Source organism: Schistocerca serialis, chromosome 1, assembly GCF_023864345.2.
Source record: "Schistocerca serialis cubense isolate TAMUIC-IGC-003099 chromosome 1, iqSchSeri2.2, whole genome shotgun sequence".
Lineage (NCBI taxonomy): Eukaryota > Metazoa > Arthropoda > Insecta > Orthoptera > Acrididae > Schistocerca > Schistocerca serialis.
Genome location: NC_064638.1, coordinates 539,532,699 through 539,550,384, shown reverse-complemented (window position 1 = coordinate 539,550,384; position 17,686 = coordinate 539,532,699). Strand labels below are relative to the sequence as shown.

The 17,686-nt window shown below is 39.7% G+C and overlaps 1 protein-coding gene and 1 long non-coding RNA gene across 4 annotated transcripts in view; both read right to left on the bottom strand.

Moving 5' to 3' along the window:
* Window positions 1–17,686, bottom strand: part of LOC126475061 (nardilysin) — a 360,282-nt gene that overhangs the window by 285,420 nt on the left and 57,176 nt on the right. The window lies entirely within an intron of this gene.
* On the bottom strand, window positions 9,441–13,467 carry LOC126475080 (uncharacterized). The gene is made up of 2 exons (XR_007586652.1): window positions 11,292–13,467; window positions 9,441–11,072 (listed from the first exon to the last, which is right to left on the bottom strand). It is a non-coding gene; the product is annotated as an uncharacterized LOC126475080 (long non-coding RNA).

The following is a 17,686-nucleotide window of genomic DNA, read 5'->3' as shown; positions in this document are numbered from 1 at the left end:
AAAAATTTGGAGTAGGTATTAAAATCAATGGAGAAGAAATAAAAACTTCATGGTTCTCCGATGACATTGTAATTCTGTCAGAGACAGCACAGGACCTGGAAGAGCAGCTGAACGTAATGGATAGTGTCTTGAAAGGAGGATGTAAGATGAACATCAACAAAAGCAAAACAAGGATAATGGAATGTAGTCGAATTAAGTCAGGTGATGCTGAGGAAATTAGATTAGGAAATGAGACACTTAAAGTAGTAAAGGAGTTTTGCTATTTGGGGAGCAAAATAACTGATGATGGTCGAAGTAGAGAGGATATAAAATGTAGACTGGCAATGGCAAGGAAAGCATTTCTGAAGAAGAGAAATTTGTTAACACTGAGTATAGATTTAAGCATCAGGAAGTCATTTCTGAAAGTATTTGTATGGAGTGTAGCCATGTATGGAAGTGAAACATGGACGATAAATAGTCTGGAGAAGAAGAGAATAGAAGCTTTCCAAATGTGGTGCAACAGAAGAATGGTGAAGATTAGATCGGTAGATCACATAACTAATGAGGAGGTATTGAATAGAATTGGGGAGAAGAGGAGTTTGTGGCACAACTTGACTAGAAGAAGGGATTGGTTGGTAGGACATGTTCTAAGGCATCAAGGGATCACCAATTTAGTATTGGAGGGCAGCGTGGAGGGTAAAAATCATAGAGGGAGACCAAGAGATGAATACACTAAGCAGATTCAGAAGGATGTAGGTTGCAGTAGGTACTGGGAGATGAAGAAGCTTGCACAGGATAGAGTAGCATGGAGAGCTGCATCAAACCATTCTAAGGACTGAAGACCACACCACCACCACAACGACAACAACAACAACAACAACAACAACAACAGAGCTCTTCAGATTGTAGAAAATTCACGTCTGAAATATGTGGCGGCACTCATAACTGACATTCCACATGGACTCAACAATTTTTTGTAGCCTGTGATGTTTGAACTGCTTTGAGATTTGTAGGTCTGTACAAGAGTTATATCAGTAACTGGAGTAGACATACCAGCCCCCTCTGGTTTGTGGGTTACAGCAAGGTAATCAAAAATATTACCAATAGCAGTCCTCAAGGTTCCATAAGTGGACAATTGTTCCCTCAGATCTTAAATGTTGAACCTCACTTACATCTGTTAGAAGGACAGGTAATGCTGAAGATGATGTTTAATTACTGGATGATATCCTAGTAATAGTGTCTGCAGACTCCAGAGCAAATCTTGAGAAGAAGATGAATCACAAGTTCATTCAAGTGCAGTGGTGCTGCATGGGCAATGAACTGGCTATAGTCATACATTAAATCACATGCATACTTCTGAAGAAAGATTTTCTTTCACCAGATATTTATCACTGAAGCTCGATGGAATCCCTAAAAAATGTAGCTCTGTTTGCAGGTATCTAGGCATTCTTCTAGATGAGGCAATTAACTTTCAAGAACAGCTAAAACCTGTTACTCTGAAAATGATCAAAATTCTGTGAACAATAGCCCTGCATATGACTGCTGACAATAAATTACATTGCGCATTATTCAGTGTCAGTGTCTGAGCACATTGTCTTCAACTGAAGTGTTACTGGTGATTCTTGGGATACATCAGTTGGATATCATGGCACATTACAGGATGGTGTCGTAGTGACTGGGGCATGAAAAATGTGATAAAGTATAGAACATCATACTATAACACAGAGATTTTCAGAGGGCATACGACATGCATGGCACTGCCACAATCGCTGGCCACACCAGTTGTATCATGAAGAAATACAGCCAAATAAAATTAATTTCCTAATTTCAAACAAAAATTAGCATTGCCTACAAAATTTTGAGATTATTGGTAACAATCTCAGACCAGATAGTTAATTAATTGAAAATCCATAAACCTTAATTAATCAATTTATAAAATTAGAATTTTCCCCAGCCAAGCGGTATCACTGATGGGTTGCCTGCATGGAGGACCATTGAATGGAGAGGCCAAAATAATTTACATGCTTTCCATTTGTTTACTATAGAAAATGCAGAAAAGGATGAAATTCTGAAAAGTTCCTGGTCATTACGTTTGAATTTAAGTGCAGCCATGCAATGGTAGAAGCTTATCAGTTTCTTCCTCAATCAGAACATTTACACCCAAATAGATATAACCTATGAGTCAAAGAGATCAATCTGAGCACCAGGGTGAGGCCACACCAATGGTTCATTTCCTTTCCCAGTCACGTTGGCTGTGGGGACCCATTTGTTAACTGCATATAAACACGACAATACAGCATCCAAGTTCCCAAATAGCATGGAGAGTCACTTTCCAACCCCATTCGGTTACCAATCTCGGATAAGTGTACCTCACAGACAGGAGTGCGGCAGTTACCACCATTCTGATGTGCAACTCTTGACTTCCACCACCCTGGGAACAGACTCCTGTTAAGATTGTAAGGTTTGGTCAGTATGTTTCTTATTAGGAAAAGTGCAGCAACTATGGTAACTGCTTTCACGCAATCAGACTGTTTTTCACCACAAGTATTCAGCATCACGACTCCATTGATCGCAATGGAGTAATTCCTGTCGTTCAGCCCCCGAATCTGTGCTCATGACACACAAATCATGACTAGAAACTCTCAGTTTCCCAATTTGTTTCCATTAAAGATATCTCACTCTCTCTAGTAGCTGGGCCTGTTTAGATTTTCACTATGTTTGATGTTTGTATTTTTTTAGTCTAAGACCTCGTCCTGCAGCAAGGCGGCACCTTAACAAAATGTTATACCATTTACAGCTATTACTGTTCTGTAGCTTCCCCACTGTTCCTGTTCTTTAAATTAATTTGTCAATTAGGCAATTAAACACCTGCCAAGTGAAGATGTCTCCATGTTCAGGAACAGCACACTGACTGAAAGGAAAATGGTTATAGGCAGTGATTTCCCTAGTTTTAATCGTATAATTCATCAGCTACAGATCAGTCACTACTGATATGGTACAACTGTGATAAGACTCGACTATGTTTCACAGTCACCAAATCCTCTATGGTCATGTGTTGTCTACCCTAATTATTGAAAGTTCACCACAGTTGTCGTTGGTCGCCCTTGGCCAATCTAGTATTGATGATGGTAGTACTATCCTATTCCCGCAAGCCACACACTGTAGGCGGCGACCGATTTGCTAGATTCAATTGACATTTTTAGCAAGAGTAATTATTATTATTATTATTATTATTATTATTATTATCTTTTTCCTGTCTCATACGTTAGTCTGGTTAAAAATGGAAAGTGACGTGGACCTTGATCAAGCGTGACTTTCTTTTAACTGTACGGTATATGTTATATTGCATTTAGGAACTTTCGAGTAATTGAACATGTATCAATAATTACAGATTTCTGTAGTTGTATATATAAGTTTGGATGTAGCTGTATTGCATTGATGTACTGGTGGATATTGTGTGGTATGACTCCTGTAGTTGATAGTATAATTGGTATAATGTCAACTTTATCCTGATGCCACATGTCCTTGACTTCCTCAGCCAGTTGGATGTATTTTTCAATTTTTTCTCTCGTTTTCTTTTGTATATTTGTTGTGTTGGGTATGGATATTTCGATTAGTTGTGTTAATTTCTTCTTTTTATTGGTGAGTATGATGTCAGGTTTGTTATGTGGTGTTGTTTTATCTGTTATAATGGTTCTGTTCCAGTATAATTTATATTCATCATTCTCCAGTACATTTTGTGGTGTATACTTGTATGTGGGAACATGTTGTTTTATAAGTTTATGTTGTAAGGCAAGCTGTTGATGTATTATTTTTGTTACATTGTCATGTCTTCTGGGGTATTCTGTATTTGCTAGTATTGTACATCCGCTTGTGATGTGATCTACTGTTTCTATTTGTTGTTTGCAAAGTCTGCATTTATCTGTTGTGGTATTGGGATCTTTAATAATATGCTTGCTGTAATATCTGGTGTTTATTGTTTGATCCTGTATTGCAATCATGAATCCTTCTGTCTCACTGTATATATTGCCTTTTCTTAGCCATGTGTTGGATGCGTCTTGATCGATGTGTGGCGTTGTTAGATGATACGGATGCTTGCCATGTTGTGTTTTCTTTTTCCAATTTACTTTCTTCGTATCTGTTGATGTTATGTGATCTAAAGGGCTGTAGAAGTGGTTATGAAATTGCAGTGGTGTAGCTGATGTATTTATACGAGTGATTGCTTTGTGTATTTGCTAGTTTCTGCTAGTTCTAGAAAGAATTGTCTTAAATTGTCTACCTGTCCATAATGTAGGTTTTTCATGTCGATAAATCCCCTTCCTCCTTCCTTTCTGCTTAATGTGAATCTTTCTGTTGCTGAATGTATGTGATGTATTCTATATTTGTGGCATTGTGATCGTGTAAGTGTATTGAGTGCTTCTAGGTCCATGTTACTCCATTTCACTACTCCAAATGAGTAGGTCAATAGCATAAGTATTTATAGTTTTTGTCTTGTTTCTTGCTGTCAATTCTGTTTTCAGTATTTTTGTTAGTCTTTGTCTATATTTTTCTTTTAGTTCTTCTTTAATATTTGTATTATCTATTCCTATTTTTCGTCTGTATCCTAGATATTTATAAGCATCTGTTTTTTCCATCGCTTCTATGCAGTCGCTGTGGTTATCCAATATGTAATCTTCCTGTTTAGTGTGTTTTCCCTTGACTATGCTATTTTTCTTACATTTGTCTGTTCCAAAAGCCATATTTATATCATTGCTGAATACTTCTGTTATCTTTAGTAATTGGTTGATTTGTTGCTGCCAGTAGTTTTAGATCATCCATATATAGCAAATGTGTGATTTTGTGTGGGTATGTTCCAGTAATATTGTATCCATAATTTGTATTATTTACCATGTTGGATTATTATTATTATTATTATTTTCCATTGCTTATTGCAACTTCTCAGCCATAAGGGACCATTTATGGAGCAGGGCAAATGGGCCTGTCAAAGAGGAAGGAGAATGAACAGATGCCCTATGAGGTGAGGTGATCTACACCACTGCCGCAGAACATTGCCCCTATGTGGCGGCAAATACCGCATGGTGGGAGGTCAGCAGCCCACACGGAAGGGGAGATGAGCCACCCCAATGTCCTAGCAGCTGACAAAGCACTGGCTGGCAACATTACAGCTGGTGCCTGCACACTCCCCAGCCAAGAGACGAGCACTGCCACCACCATCACAGCAGTTGCGGACATTGAAGCCGCTGCCAACACAGGGCAATGCTACTCTGTTGCAGCACATCGATGACAAGGGATTCAGCACATGTGCCTTGATGCCAGCACTTGCATATTCTAATCTACAGAAACCAGGTACTGCTCCACATTCAGATGTTGCCATTGACACGACACAGGGTATGTTGGGTCAGTAACTGGCTACGACTGCCGCACAGAGTGCAAGAATTAAGATAAGCTGGATAAGAAATTCAATGAGAAAAGTTCCAAGCTACAAGTTCAAAGTAGTAAGAAACTATGATTACCATTAGATGGTCATAGTTCAAAATTAGTTCAGTTATCAGTAAAACTTGATAAGTAGCCAAGAGCTTTAGAAGGGGCCAAAAATTTGTTTTCAAACACCCTCCAGGAGAGTAGCAATGAGTTTTCTAATTGCATAGATTATCAGGCTTTGGTTTACAGAGACTGGGCAAAGTACTAGAGGAAGTGTTCATTGAGAACTGAATCTTAGCTGGCCTCAGAGGATGAAAAATTCAAAGGAACAGCTGAGCACGTTGTTAATGGAGTTTGTTGACATTTTCAATGAGGAGATATGCGAGCTTTTGTAATTTTTCCTTATTTATGTTAGTGTCTGCAAACACATGAAGTCAAGATTGCGCACAAAATCTTGTTTATTTGGATGGATTACTAGTTTTGTCTAGCAAACTAGCCATCATTAGATCTTATATGGTTGTTTTAATTCTCCTGCCACCTGACTTGGCAAGTTTATCAAGTATGTTGACATTGTCAACAAGGCGATAAGCAACCTGTTGTACTTTTTTTTATTCACAAAAGAGATTGAAAACATGCAAAGAATAGTATGATGCAAGTCAGTATCAGCTGTTAAATGGCTTCACACGACATCTTATTTCCATGAGAAGTCTGTGGTGGCAGATTAGCATATACTACTGTCCAGACTTCACATCTATATCTACATCTACATTTACATACATAGTATGCAAGCCATTGCACGACGCATGGTGGAGGGTACGCTATACCACTACTAGTCGACTGTCTATATGCCTCCGCACAAGCCGTAGTTTCTCGTATCTTATCTTCGTGGCTCCTATGTGAAATGTATCTTGGCGGCAGCAGGATCGTTCGGCAGTCAGCTTCAAATGCCGGTCAGCTTCAAATGCCGGTTCTGTAAACTTTCACGGTAGTGTCCTTCAAAATAAATGTCTTCCTCCCTCCAGGGACTCCCAAATGAGTTCCCGAAGCATATCTGTGACAACTGCTTACTGGCCAAACCTACCAGTAACAAATCTAGCAGCCTGCCTCCGAACTGCTTAGATGTCTTCTTTCAATCTGACCTGGTGTGGATCGCACACACTCAAGCAGTACTCAAGAATAGGTCGCACTAGCATCCGATATGTGGTCTCTCTTACAGATTTACCACACTTTCCTAAAATTCTTTCAATAAATCGAAGTTGGCCATACATCTTCCCTACCACTGCCCTCACATGCTAGTTCCATTTCATATCACTTCGCAATGTTAAGTCCAGATATTTCAATGATGTGACTGTGTCAAGCAGGAAACTACTAATGCCGTATCCGAACATTACAAGTATGTTTTTTCTACTCATCCACATTAACTTACATTTTTCTACATTTAGAGCCAGCTGCCATTCATCACACCAACTAGAAATTTTGTATAGGACATATTGTATCATCCTACAGTCACTGATTTTCAACACTTTCCTGTACAGCACACCATCATCAGTGAACACCCGTAGATTGCTGCCCACCCTGTCTGCCTGATCATTTATGAGTATGTATATAGAAAATAGCAATGGTCTTATCACACTTCCCTGGGGTACCTCTGATGTTACCCCTGTCTGCAATGAACACTCACCACTGAGGAAAACATACTGGGTTCTATTACTTAAGAACTCTTCCAGCCAGTCACATATCTGGGAGCCTATTCAACATGCTCATACCTGCGTTAATGGTCTGTAGGGGGTACCGTGTCAAATGGTTTTTGGAAATCTAGAAATATGGAATCTGCCTGTTGCCCTTCATCCATAGTTCGCAGTGTGTGAGAAAAGAGCAAGCTGGGTTTTGCACAAGTGTTACTTTCTAAAGCCATGCTGATTCATGGATATGAGCTTTTCAGTCTCTAGGAAATTTATTATATTCAAACTCAGAATACGCTCAAGAATTCTGCTGCAAACCAATGTTAAGGATATTGGTCTGAAATTTTGCAGGTCCAATTTCTGCCACCAAGTGAAAATATGGCATATAAGAAGTCAGAACGTGAAATTTTGATGTTAGTATGCTGTTTGTTGCTTGGCGACATACTGTGTAACGGGTGCAGTATGATGCTGAGTCAGGAGACAACACTGAACACATGTTGCAACTTGCGACCATATCCTACGAATTGTGTCAGGACCACTGTTATTATGTATTTGATCGTTCCTCCCCTTTTTCTGCAGCCATGCCACATTATGACTGCTTCCAGTGCCATATTTTCACCTGGTGGCAGACAGCAGAACTATTATTTTTCTCAGCATACTCCACGTGCACACTGATTAATGAACACACCTATGATGTTTCAGCGTACTGTGATGTATACAACCCACACTGCAGTGCTCAGAATATCATTAGTGTAATTATAACCACCGATGTATTGAAGGTAGACACACAAATGCAAGGTAGCCTATCACAGCATTTTATGGAAGGCATTCACAATTGTGCTTGACTTGGTGAGATGCCTCCTTGTTGTAGAACAAGGACCAAAACTAAAAATACATACATCAATCATAATTAAAATCTAAATACAGCCTGGTCTAGAGAGAGCAAGTAATGTTTAACCAGGAAAAATAAAAAAAAACTGAAGGTTGCTAGCCAAGAGACGTGTATTATTAGGCAGTGTGACTATGTCATCCTTTTCTTAATGCTTCTTTTTGTCTAATTCTTCTCAAGGCAACTGACAACTTTCACTGCAAATTGTCTTCGGGGGTAACTGCGCTGCCTCTCTCACTGCCATGATTACTGGCCTCTCTAGCATGAGTTCAGCCAGTGCATAACCCAAGAAGCCATGTATTTTACTATTCATAACTTCCTCAAACTGCAGAAAATATTCAAGCCATCTTGTATGCTTAGTCGAGCAGTGAATTCTTATTAGTCTCCCAACTTCTCTGAAACAACACTCGACTGGGTTTGCCACAGCACAATACACACTTATCCTGTCGATAGTGTCTCCTCACCGCCACATCTCAGTGATCCAAGCACATGAAACACACTGTCGGCTGTTGTCAGGTAAGACACATTTGGGGTTCCTGAATGTCTTGGTGTAACGTCATAGGCATCTCACAAGAACAACTGCTGAACTGTGTAGGGTAACATGTCAATTCTGTAGAATAATATGTTCCATTTCTAACTACTTAGCCAGACAAAAGATGTTCGTGGAAACCGAAAAGTCCCATTTTGGACACTCTGGTCTGCCACATGTGCAGATTTGATGCACGCCAGCTCAGAACATCGACAGGATGCGACAGTGTGTGTGTGTGTGTGTGTGTGTGTGTGTGTGTGTGTGTGTCCACCTGTTGTAGGTCCGCTTATTGTTTGGTGTCGTAGCTTGGCGGTGCCTTGTAAGTTGTGGAGCAAAGGGCATGGGCAATAATGTCAACACCAGGACAGTTGAAGAATATAAATCAGAAAAATCTTTTTGTAATGTCAAATGAGCACAGCAGTACATGTTATGATCTATTGTGAGCTACAAGTTATGAGCGATCTGTATCACCTGCAATTTTAAACGAAATTGTACAGTGGAAATATTGTAATAATAATACATACGAGTTGTCATAAAACTGTTTATGCCATTTACTGGTCTGAATAGATTGGAGCTCTCTTCCAGCATCCGCCCATCGCAAAAGGTGAAGTAGTCACACGTCATAATCTAGTGGCACAGCATAGCAGGTCCACTACAGCAAATAATTTCAAGAATGGCGACCGCAAGATACTTGTATGGTAAACATTGGCGCACATAACAGCAGAGTGGCAGATATTGCGTGGAACACATCATAATCAAAACCTGTTATACTCAAAGTGGTTCTCATTGGGTAGAAATAAAAACTAAAAGGACCGCATGCAGGCAAATACCTATAAGGACCACTATGGTCAAATTGGGCCCATGCTTGTTTATTGCTTGTAAAGTCAGTTTGTCTTTGTTTGTATTGTCAGATTGTCACAGGTAATGGAATGTAACACACTTATACAGTTTTTGTTGATTTTTATTAACAAAATAAATACATTATATAGGGAAAACCCAGGATGGAATGTAACAATATTTTGAAAAGGACAGTTGCTATGCACCATATAATGGAGATGCTGAGTCACAGACAGGCACAACAAAAAAAACTGTTGGAAAGTGTGCTTTTGGCCAACAAGGCCTTCCTCAAAAATAGGCAACATAGAAACGCAGACTCACGCAAACACAGTCCACACACACAGGACCACAGCTGCTAGAAACCGTGGTCGTGTGTGAGTGTGTGTGTGTGTGTGTGTGTGTGTGTGTGTGTGTGTCACATACTGTTTTCTCACAACCTGAACAAACAGTAGCAGTATGATTTCCTTTGCATGAAGTACGACTTTTACACTTCTCTCCCTTTGTTGCCCTTTTAGTCTTTAGTGTCTGCATGCTCCTAGTCCAGCTCTTTATTTCTTGCTGATGCATACTGCGCCCAAAGCTCTTCACACAAATCAAAAATATACTTCTGCCTGATAAGTCACCTACCAGTCACTTTCTTACACAACATCCAGGAATTTATGTCAGAAAAATCAAGAGTGTTGTAAAATACGTGTATTGACCAATGTCTTGTACCATCTTTTGTGGATTACATCCTTGCCATTTGATTCACAATGTCAACCCCAAATTTTTTTCACTGTAAAACCGCACTGTTTCAGGGGTGTTGTTCTGGCTTTTGGACAGAGATACATGAGAATGAAGTGAACTCAATAAAAAAACAGTCTTATTAATTTTCCCTTGATAAACTGTTAGGTTGTTCCATCATCATTTTTATACACAATAGTTGAGTGAACTGGTTGTTTTCCAGTCTTTGCATTAGGAGGTACCTCCCTTCGATTATGATTCCAAGTACCCACTAAAGTTGCGGCTGCTGCCCTCAGTCAGTTTGCAAGGTTAGCAAAGTGACATTCAAACTTTTGTCTAAGTATGGCTCCACAAGCCTAAGCATAATATTTCCATCTACATCTTGGTCAGCTGGTTGAAGAGAATCAGCACTAATGTAAGGGAATCCACTCAATATGTACAGTCACGCATACAAGTAACCAGAGTTTTATACCAAACTTGTCTCGCGTGCCGGCAATGTACTGTGTGAAAGGGCATCTTGTTTTAGATGGCAAAAGTTGTTCATCAATTGTAAGATAATGTTCTGCTTTATAGAATGATGAACTGTTTTCTATAAAGCATTCCAAATATCTGACCCAAGAGCAAATTTGTCAGTTTTGAGGTGTTCAGGTCTAGTGGTCTTGGTGTCAAACCTTATATATTTCATTATTTTGATAACTCTATTTCGCCCCATAGTTAGTTTGAAAAACACAGGACCCCCATACCATTGACCATAGGCTTTTGAGAAGATAATTCTTGGCACCATACACTCCTCTTGCATACATTATGGCGAAAAATGTATCCAATTTTTCAATGTCTACTGTCCAGGTATTGTCTTGTGTTCGATGACAAGTGTACTGCTTGATGTGGCATATCATGGAGGCACTGAAAACTAATCACCAAGCACTAAGAAGTTTCCCATTTTGAATTTTCCTTTTAGTGTATGGTGTTGGTCCTGGGATGTCCTGCAAAATGTTATGACCTTGCAGGCGACCTGTAAAACATATGAAAAATTACTGTATTTTTATAATGTGTAATGCACCGATATTATATGAGTGCATCTGTTCTTGTATAGTACAATATCCTATTTTGTTACACAATAGCACACTAAATTGCTATTACTACTATTTATTGTACAAGCTTTTTCTTGTGTTAGCCTTTATTGTAATTTTACAAACTAAAACTGTTCACAAAGAGCAGAAATATTACTGACCTGCATTAGAACCCACTGGTACAATTTTCCACACCGTCCTATCTTTTGCTGTTTCTCTTTCCTCGGAAGGTTTTTGTAGACCCGTATCAGTTTTTGACTGGCTTTGGGGCAGATAACTCTTCTCTGGGTTGCTGATCTTACAGAGCTAGAACTTGGAACATCAGAAGGCTTGTTGGATGTCGAAGCTTCATTTTTTCCCCAAATTTGTTGGAAAACTATTCTGGACCATGTTTACATCATCATTTTCGTTGCACAAATCACATTCTTCTTCTGCAGATACTGAAACCACAACACTTTCTTCATTGTCCTGATTACTGTTAGAAAACTGAAATTCTTCGCCTGAGCTTTCATCTTCTATTTTTCTCAGTTCTAGTATTTCGGCAACTGTTAGGTGCTTCCTGTAGTCATAGCTCGTGACTGCAGGAATTACTATCAGGTACCGTCATAACAGACAATAACTGAAATCCTTGCTTCAGCTAACCACAAATAAGCATAGCATTGAATGGCATTGTTGATGCATATCTGAACAACAAAGGGACTACAGTTGACGTGATTTCATATGCAGTACTGCAAACAAGTAGCCTGAAAATACACAGAAATGTTGTGAAGGGCCAAGTTGGCCCTACCGTCCTTCTATGTAGAATAGCTTCATGTTTCACAACCTAATAAAAATAGGACACTCCAAGAAGGAGTGGTTAATATTTCATATAATTGATGAAAAGTCACAAAATATCAAGTCAATCCAGTTTACATTTTGCTCAGAAAACAAGTGCAAAGTTCGAAAAGGGTCCTTCTAGTGTTAATGTATTTTGTAAATATGTCTAGTATCACAAAAGAAATTGAGCTCCAACTCCATCTACTGGGGACTTCCCATAATGTCAACTGATATAAGTTCCCTTGGGACAGATGCAGTGATGTGCAGCATCAAATATGTAAGCCTTTCCATTGCTGGTTGAGCTTTCTGGCTCAGGATGCACTCTGCCAATTGTTTGATGTGATTAACTCGATATTCTTGAAGTGTACCTTTTGCCTATGAATCACAAGGCACTTTGCAGTAAACCATTTAGGCTAACATTTTCTGCAGGATGCATAGGTTCCTTCTTTCACTATCCCAATGGCTGCAGACATAAAGAACTCCATCCAGCAAAGCTATACTTTGAACTGAATTGAACTGTATTGACCTACACTATTAAAAAGTCTTCACAGTTCCATGAAGAAAGTCATAATGAGCCAGAGTTCTTAATTTTAATTTTTATTTTTTGCAACAGATACGTAAATATTTATAGAGAGGTCCTGACTGCTGCAAAACATTCAATGATCAACTAACATACTGGGTGTCACTGCTATATGTCATCGGGTGCATTTTCTCTGATGTTTTTTGCAGATAATTGGAATTTTGTTTTTGCAATGTGTAGCTAGTCAGCCAAAACAAATTATGCTCATAACATATTTCAAGTGATGCCTGCTGTCAACAGAAAGTCTCTATTTGTTACCCATTTAAAACAAAATTATTTTTAAACAGAATTGTATGTGCCTATTTGACAGAGTGCTCCAAAAGTAGTTTAGTGCAATTTTTTTATTGATAAGAATTAAAAGGGACAATAAATTATGAAAAATGACCAGAACTCCCCTCTCCGAGGGACACTGTCTTGCCAAAGTACTGTCCTTGTGGGTGGAGAGAATTTGGTCGATGAATAAGATGATGTGTGTCCCAAAATGCCCAATTTCTCCTACACCCACTCCCATATTCCTTCCCCAATTCCCCAGGTACCCAACTCCAAATGTGAAACTACCACACCAATGAGTGCATGGGACATGGAAAGGTGTGATATGAATGGAGCCTCAAGGCAACTTCCCTGAGTAATTAAATACCTTCTGGTAAAAATGTTGTAGCCCTCATTTTTCTAGAATGCTGAGTTTTGACATATAAACGGTGTATCCAGTAAGAGTGAGGGGTGTATGAAGTTATGTCGGCCAACATGTACACTTAGTGCCCTTTTTCTTTTGTTGTAATTTCGCTGCAGGTCACTCAGGTGCAGAAATATTGTAACAATGGAGGAAGGAATTGTGTGTTGCTAAGATGGAGTAATTGCAAAGATATAAACAGTGGACAGAAACACAAAATTAAGTAGAATAAATGGATAAGGAATGAGAAGAAACACAAACAGAATTTGGGGCTATCATGTTTCACCCACAATAAATAAAAAATAAATAAATAAATAAAAAACAGTGCCTGCAGAAGCCCCTGCTGAGCAGGTGGGTGCAAAAACGTTGTAAGCCAACTGACAAAATTAATGTGTTTAAACAAGAGATTCATAACTTTAATTGCATATATTATATTTTAATGCTTAATCAGATCCTTTATTAATGTGTTTAACAAGAGATTCATAACTTTAATTGCATATATTATATTTTAATGCTTAATCAGACCTTTTATTGCACCTGTATTACAATTAACTTCACTTATAAATATGTCTTGCTCTTTTTTACAGATTGCTACCTGAAAATTTAAATACCGATGTCGAATATTAGGCTTGAAAGACAACAAAACACATTTAGGCTATAATGCACAAATGAGACACTTATACTCATCATGTACTGAAATAGCAGATATCGAACTTGGGGATACTAAGGAGTCCATTTCATGCAGACACTGTACATTTAAGGATTTTTTGAGAAGAAATGCAAAAACACATTATTGTATATCAAAAATACTTTGTGCTTGGTATGTAGAATCACTTATCTGCAAGTGCTCCAGGAGAAGATGAAATGTGACATGCCCTTTGAAGACAGAAGGGGTGAGCATGAGAATCTTTCACACAAATTGTAGGATGATGTGAAGGATTTGATAAGAAACCACAGAGAAGTTACCAAAACAAGAAAACCACTACTCGAAACATAAGAATGGAAATCTCTGCTGATTTGACTGTTAATAAACTTCACCAACTCTTTAAAGAAGTGAATCCTACTGTACAATGCAGTGAACGACAGGACAAAGTTATTTTCAGACAAGAATATAATTTACACTTTGGATTACCACATTCAGACTCAAGTAGATATGACAGACTGTTCTTGCAGTTGATTAACAGTGAAAATGAAACAGAAGGTAAGAAAATTAAAGAAGAGAGCAAACTGCACCATCTTAGAACAGAAGCAGTGCATTCAATGCTGCAAAATGACACAGTGAAGGTTAAAATGAAAAAAACCCTATGCTGTTTGCACAGAACTCCAGCAGGTGTAATGTTCTACCATTCTGCAGTATGCTATCAACAACAGCTGTCAACCTACAATCAAGCAACATGTAATGTTGGTGACAGCAAGGTGAGGATGTGTGTATGGCCTGGAAATATAGCCAGCTGGGGATCAGCAGAAATTACCTTTTGCCACCTGAAGTTTACGACCTCTGAATTTTCAGTACTAATCATAGTATGAAGGCTTTCACGACCGGATGACATATCTTCTGGTAAACCTTGCGGGATGTAAGGTCGTGGTCCACGAAGTAAGGTCGTGGTCCACGAAACTCTTCAGCTCCTAACGTTTCGTCCAGTGCTTCGCTGGACATCTTCAGAGGGGTGTTTTTCCTCCGGTGAGTCTTGCCGACTGACGGGTCGGACGTCTGAGAGCGACTTATGTATCGTAGAAAGTGGGCGTGACCAGAGTTACACGTGATATGCAGAGATAACCTTTGTCAGAGATAAAACTTAACTATCGATCGTAATCTTGTCACGGATAAAACTGTCTAGCAATTCTGTAGTGCTACTGTCCAAATATCCATGTCCATGAAACTTAGTGATATTTGGACAGTAGCACTACAGAATTGCTAGACAGTTTTATCCGTGACAAGATTACGATCGATAGTTAAGTTTTATCTCTGACAAAGGTTATCTCTGCCTATCACGTGTAACTCTGGTCACGCCCACTTTCTACGATACATAAGTCGCTCTCAGACGTCCGACCCGTCAGTCGGCAAGACTCACCGGAGGAAAAACACCCCTCTGAAGATGTCCAGCGAAGCACTGGACGAAACGTTAGGAGCTGAAGAGTTTCGTGGACCACGACCTTACATCCCGCAAGGTTTACCAGAAGATATTTCAGTACTAAACTTGGGTGAAGAAAGAAATTTATTGGTGTGGTGAAATCAATGTAAATAACTGAAAAACAACTGTTTTGTATCAATATCTGCTGAACTTGAAGTTGATGTACCTTCACTTATGAAGTGCATGATTTCAGAGATCATAAAATTCAGAGGCCGGGTTTAGAGGCCACCTGGGTCAGCCCAGCACACAAGTGAGACATCAAAGAAACAGTATTACTTAAGCGATAGAAAACCAGTGCTCTGCCTATTCTGTAACCTGTATTACTGTTGTCCAGTCAATGTGTTCAGCACTATACACAACCTGTACTTCATTGTATCTTATGTGTTGGTCTATAAAGTATTATGTTCCATACTGTGTTTGTTCTTGCTATAGAAAACTTGGCAACTAGTGAGGGTTAAGTTTTCTCTGCATATTAGTGTCACTGTTCAGTCAGCTGCCAAACATCTTGATGGAAGAAATACTCCAACGTATGATTGCCCAGCAGCAAGTTTTCACAGAACAGCAGCAGGTTCTCATCACCACACCCAATCAAGTGGCATCTATGTGTATGTGCAGGTTACCCTCTCATCAGTGCAACCATCATCTTTTCCAGCATATGATGTATCAGCTGAAGGTTGGGACTCCTACGAACATAGTTATGCCAACATTTCCAGATTTTTCACATGGGCAATGAAAAGCAGTGTGGGGCTTTCTTTCTTTCCTGGCTTTTGCCACACATCTATCAATAGTTGTGCCAACTTGCACCTTTGCATGAACCAGCCAGCTTATCTTCTGATGATACGTTCAACCTTCTCTCAACTTATTACTGTGACACAATGCATGTCATCGTGATGCATGTAGAATTTTACCATTGTCAGAAATGCCCAAACCAATCTGACAAAGTTTGGGCTGCAGATTTATGCAAGCTCAGCTGTCATTATACATTTGTCACTAGTATCCATCGCAAATCCTAAGCTGACCACCTGGAGCATGACGTCATTATTTGTCTGATCTCGAATAGGGAAGTCCACGAAAAAGCACTTCATTGAGAGAATTTGACGCTTATAGATGTGCTCAGTATGACAGAGTCCTCTGAAATGTAATAGGCTGCAGACGATCAGATTGCTGTGTGGTAGGAGGTTTCAGAAGTTGCTCAGTCAACCCCTGTTAGGTATGCTGCACATGTTCAGGACAATGGGGCAGCCATTGCAGCAGTACAACCTTCCACTCAGCATCACATGGAGCAGCATCAGTTACAGCTACAGCAGCGACAGGCCATGTCACAACAGCAGATGCATGCACCCCTCCTCCCTCCCCTCTTCCATCTTGCCCATACTGCTTCACCCTGCACGAACATGCTGCACGCCGTAAGTGTTGGGCTGTTTGCAACAAGTGTGGAAAGAAAGGGCACATTGCATCGGTGTGTAACTCCTCTTCAAATGTGGTGGGGACAGTTGTACTGATGGACATAAACTGTATCTCTACAATGACTGTCTCCCGAAACAAATGTTTATTGACTTGCGCATGGTTAATAAACCACTAAAAATGCAAATGGATACAGGAGATGCAGTGAGTTTAGTAAACATGCAAAAGTACACTGACTTGGAGCCCCTCCCCTCACACCGGTTTCACAGAAGTTGGTTAGCTACAACAAACAGAAGATTCCGATCCTAGATCAGTTCTACACTCCTGTGTCTTACAAATCTGTCTTCACCCTTTCACCTTCCTTCTCGTTCTTCATCTCGCCCATATCACAGACCTATTCAGGTTAGATGCATTAATGCTTTCAGTTTCTCCATTGCCGGTGATGTGAATTTAATGTCAGATCAAGTTCCATATCAGCAGGTGGAGTCCTCTGCTCCAACTTTTTGCCTCTGTTTTCCCCTGGGCTACTGGTTTGTAGGCCCATATTATCATGAAAGTGTCTGCTCCCCTTCATTTTCTTCGGCCACAGCAAGTGCCTGTCACATTGGGCAAACCTGTTAAAGCCAAATTAGATCGTTTGATGTTGCTCAATGTCCTTCGGCCTATTTCTTCCAATGAATGGGCTACACCACTGGTTGTCATTAAGAAGCTGATGGGTAAGCTTCATCTCAGCAGCACCTTCAGTGTCAAGATTAATGCACAGTCCATGATTGATACGCACCCTTTGCCCTGCCCTGACGAGTTGCTCATGAAATTATCAAGCAGTCACTACTCTTCCAAGATTGATTTGTCAAAAGTGTACCGCCAGATCCCCTTGGATGAGGTCACCAGGCACCTTCTCATTGCCACTACATCTTCCACCCTATACCAATATCAACACTTGCTTTTTGGCAT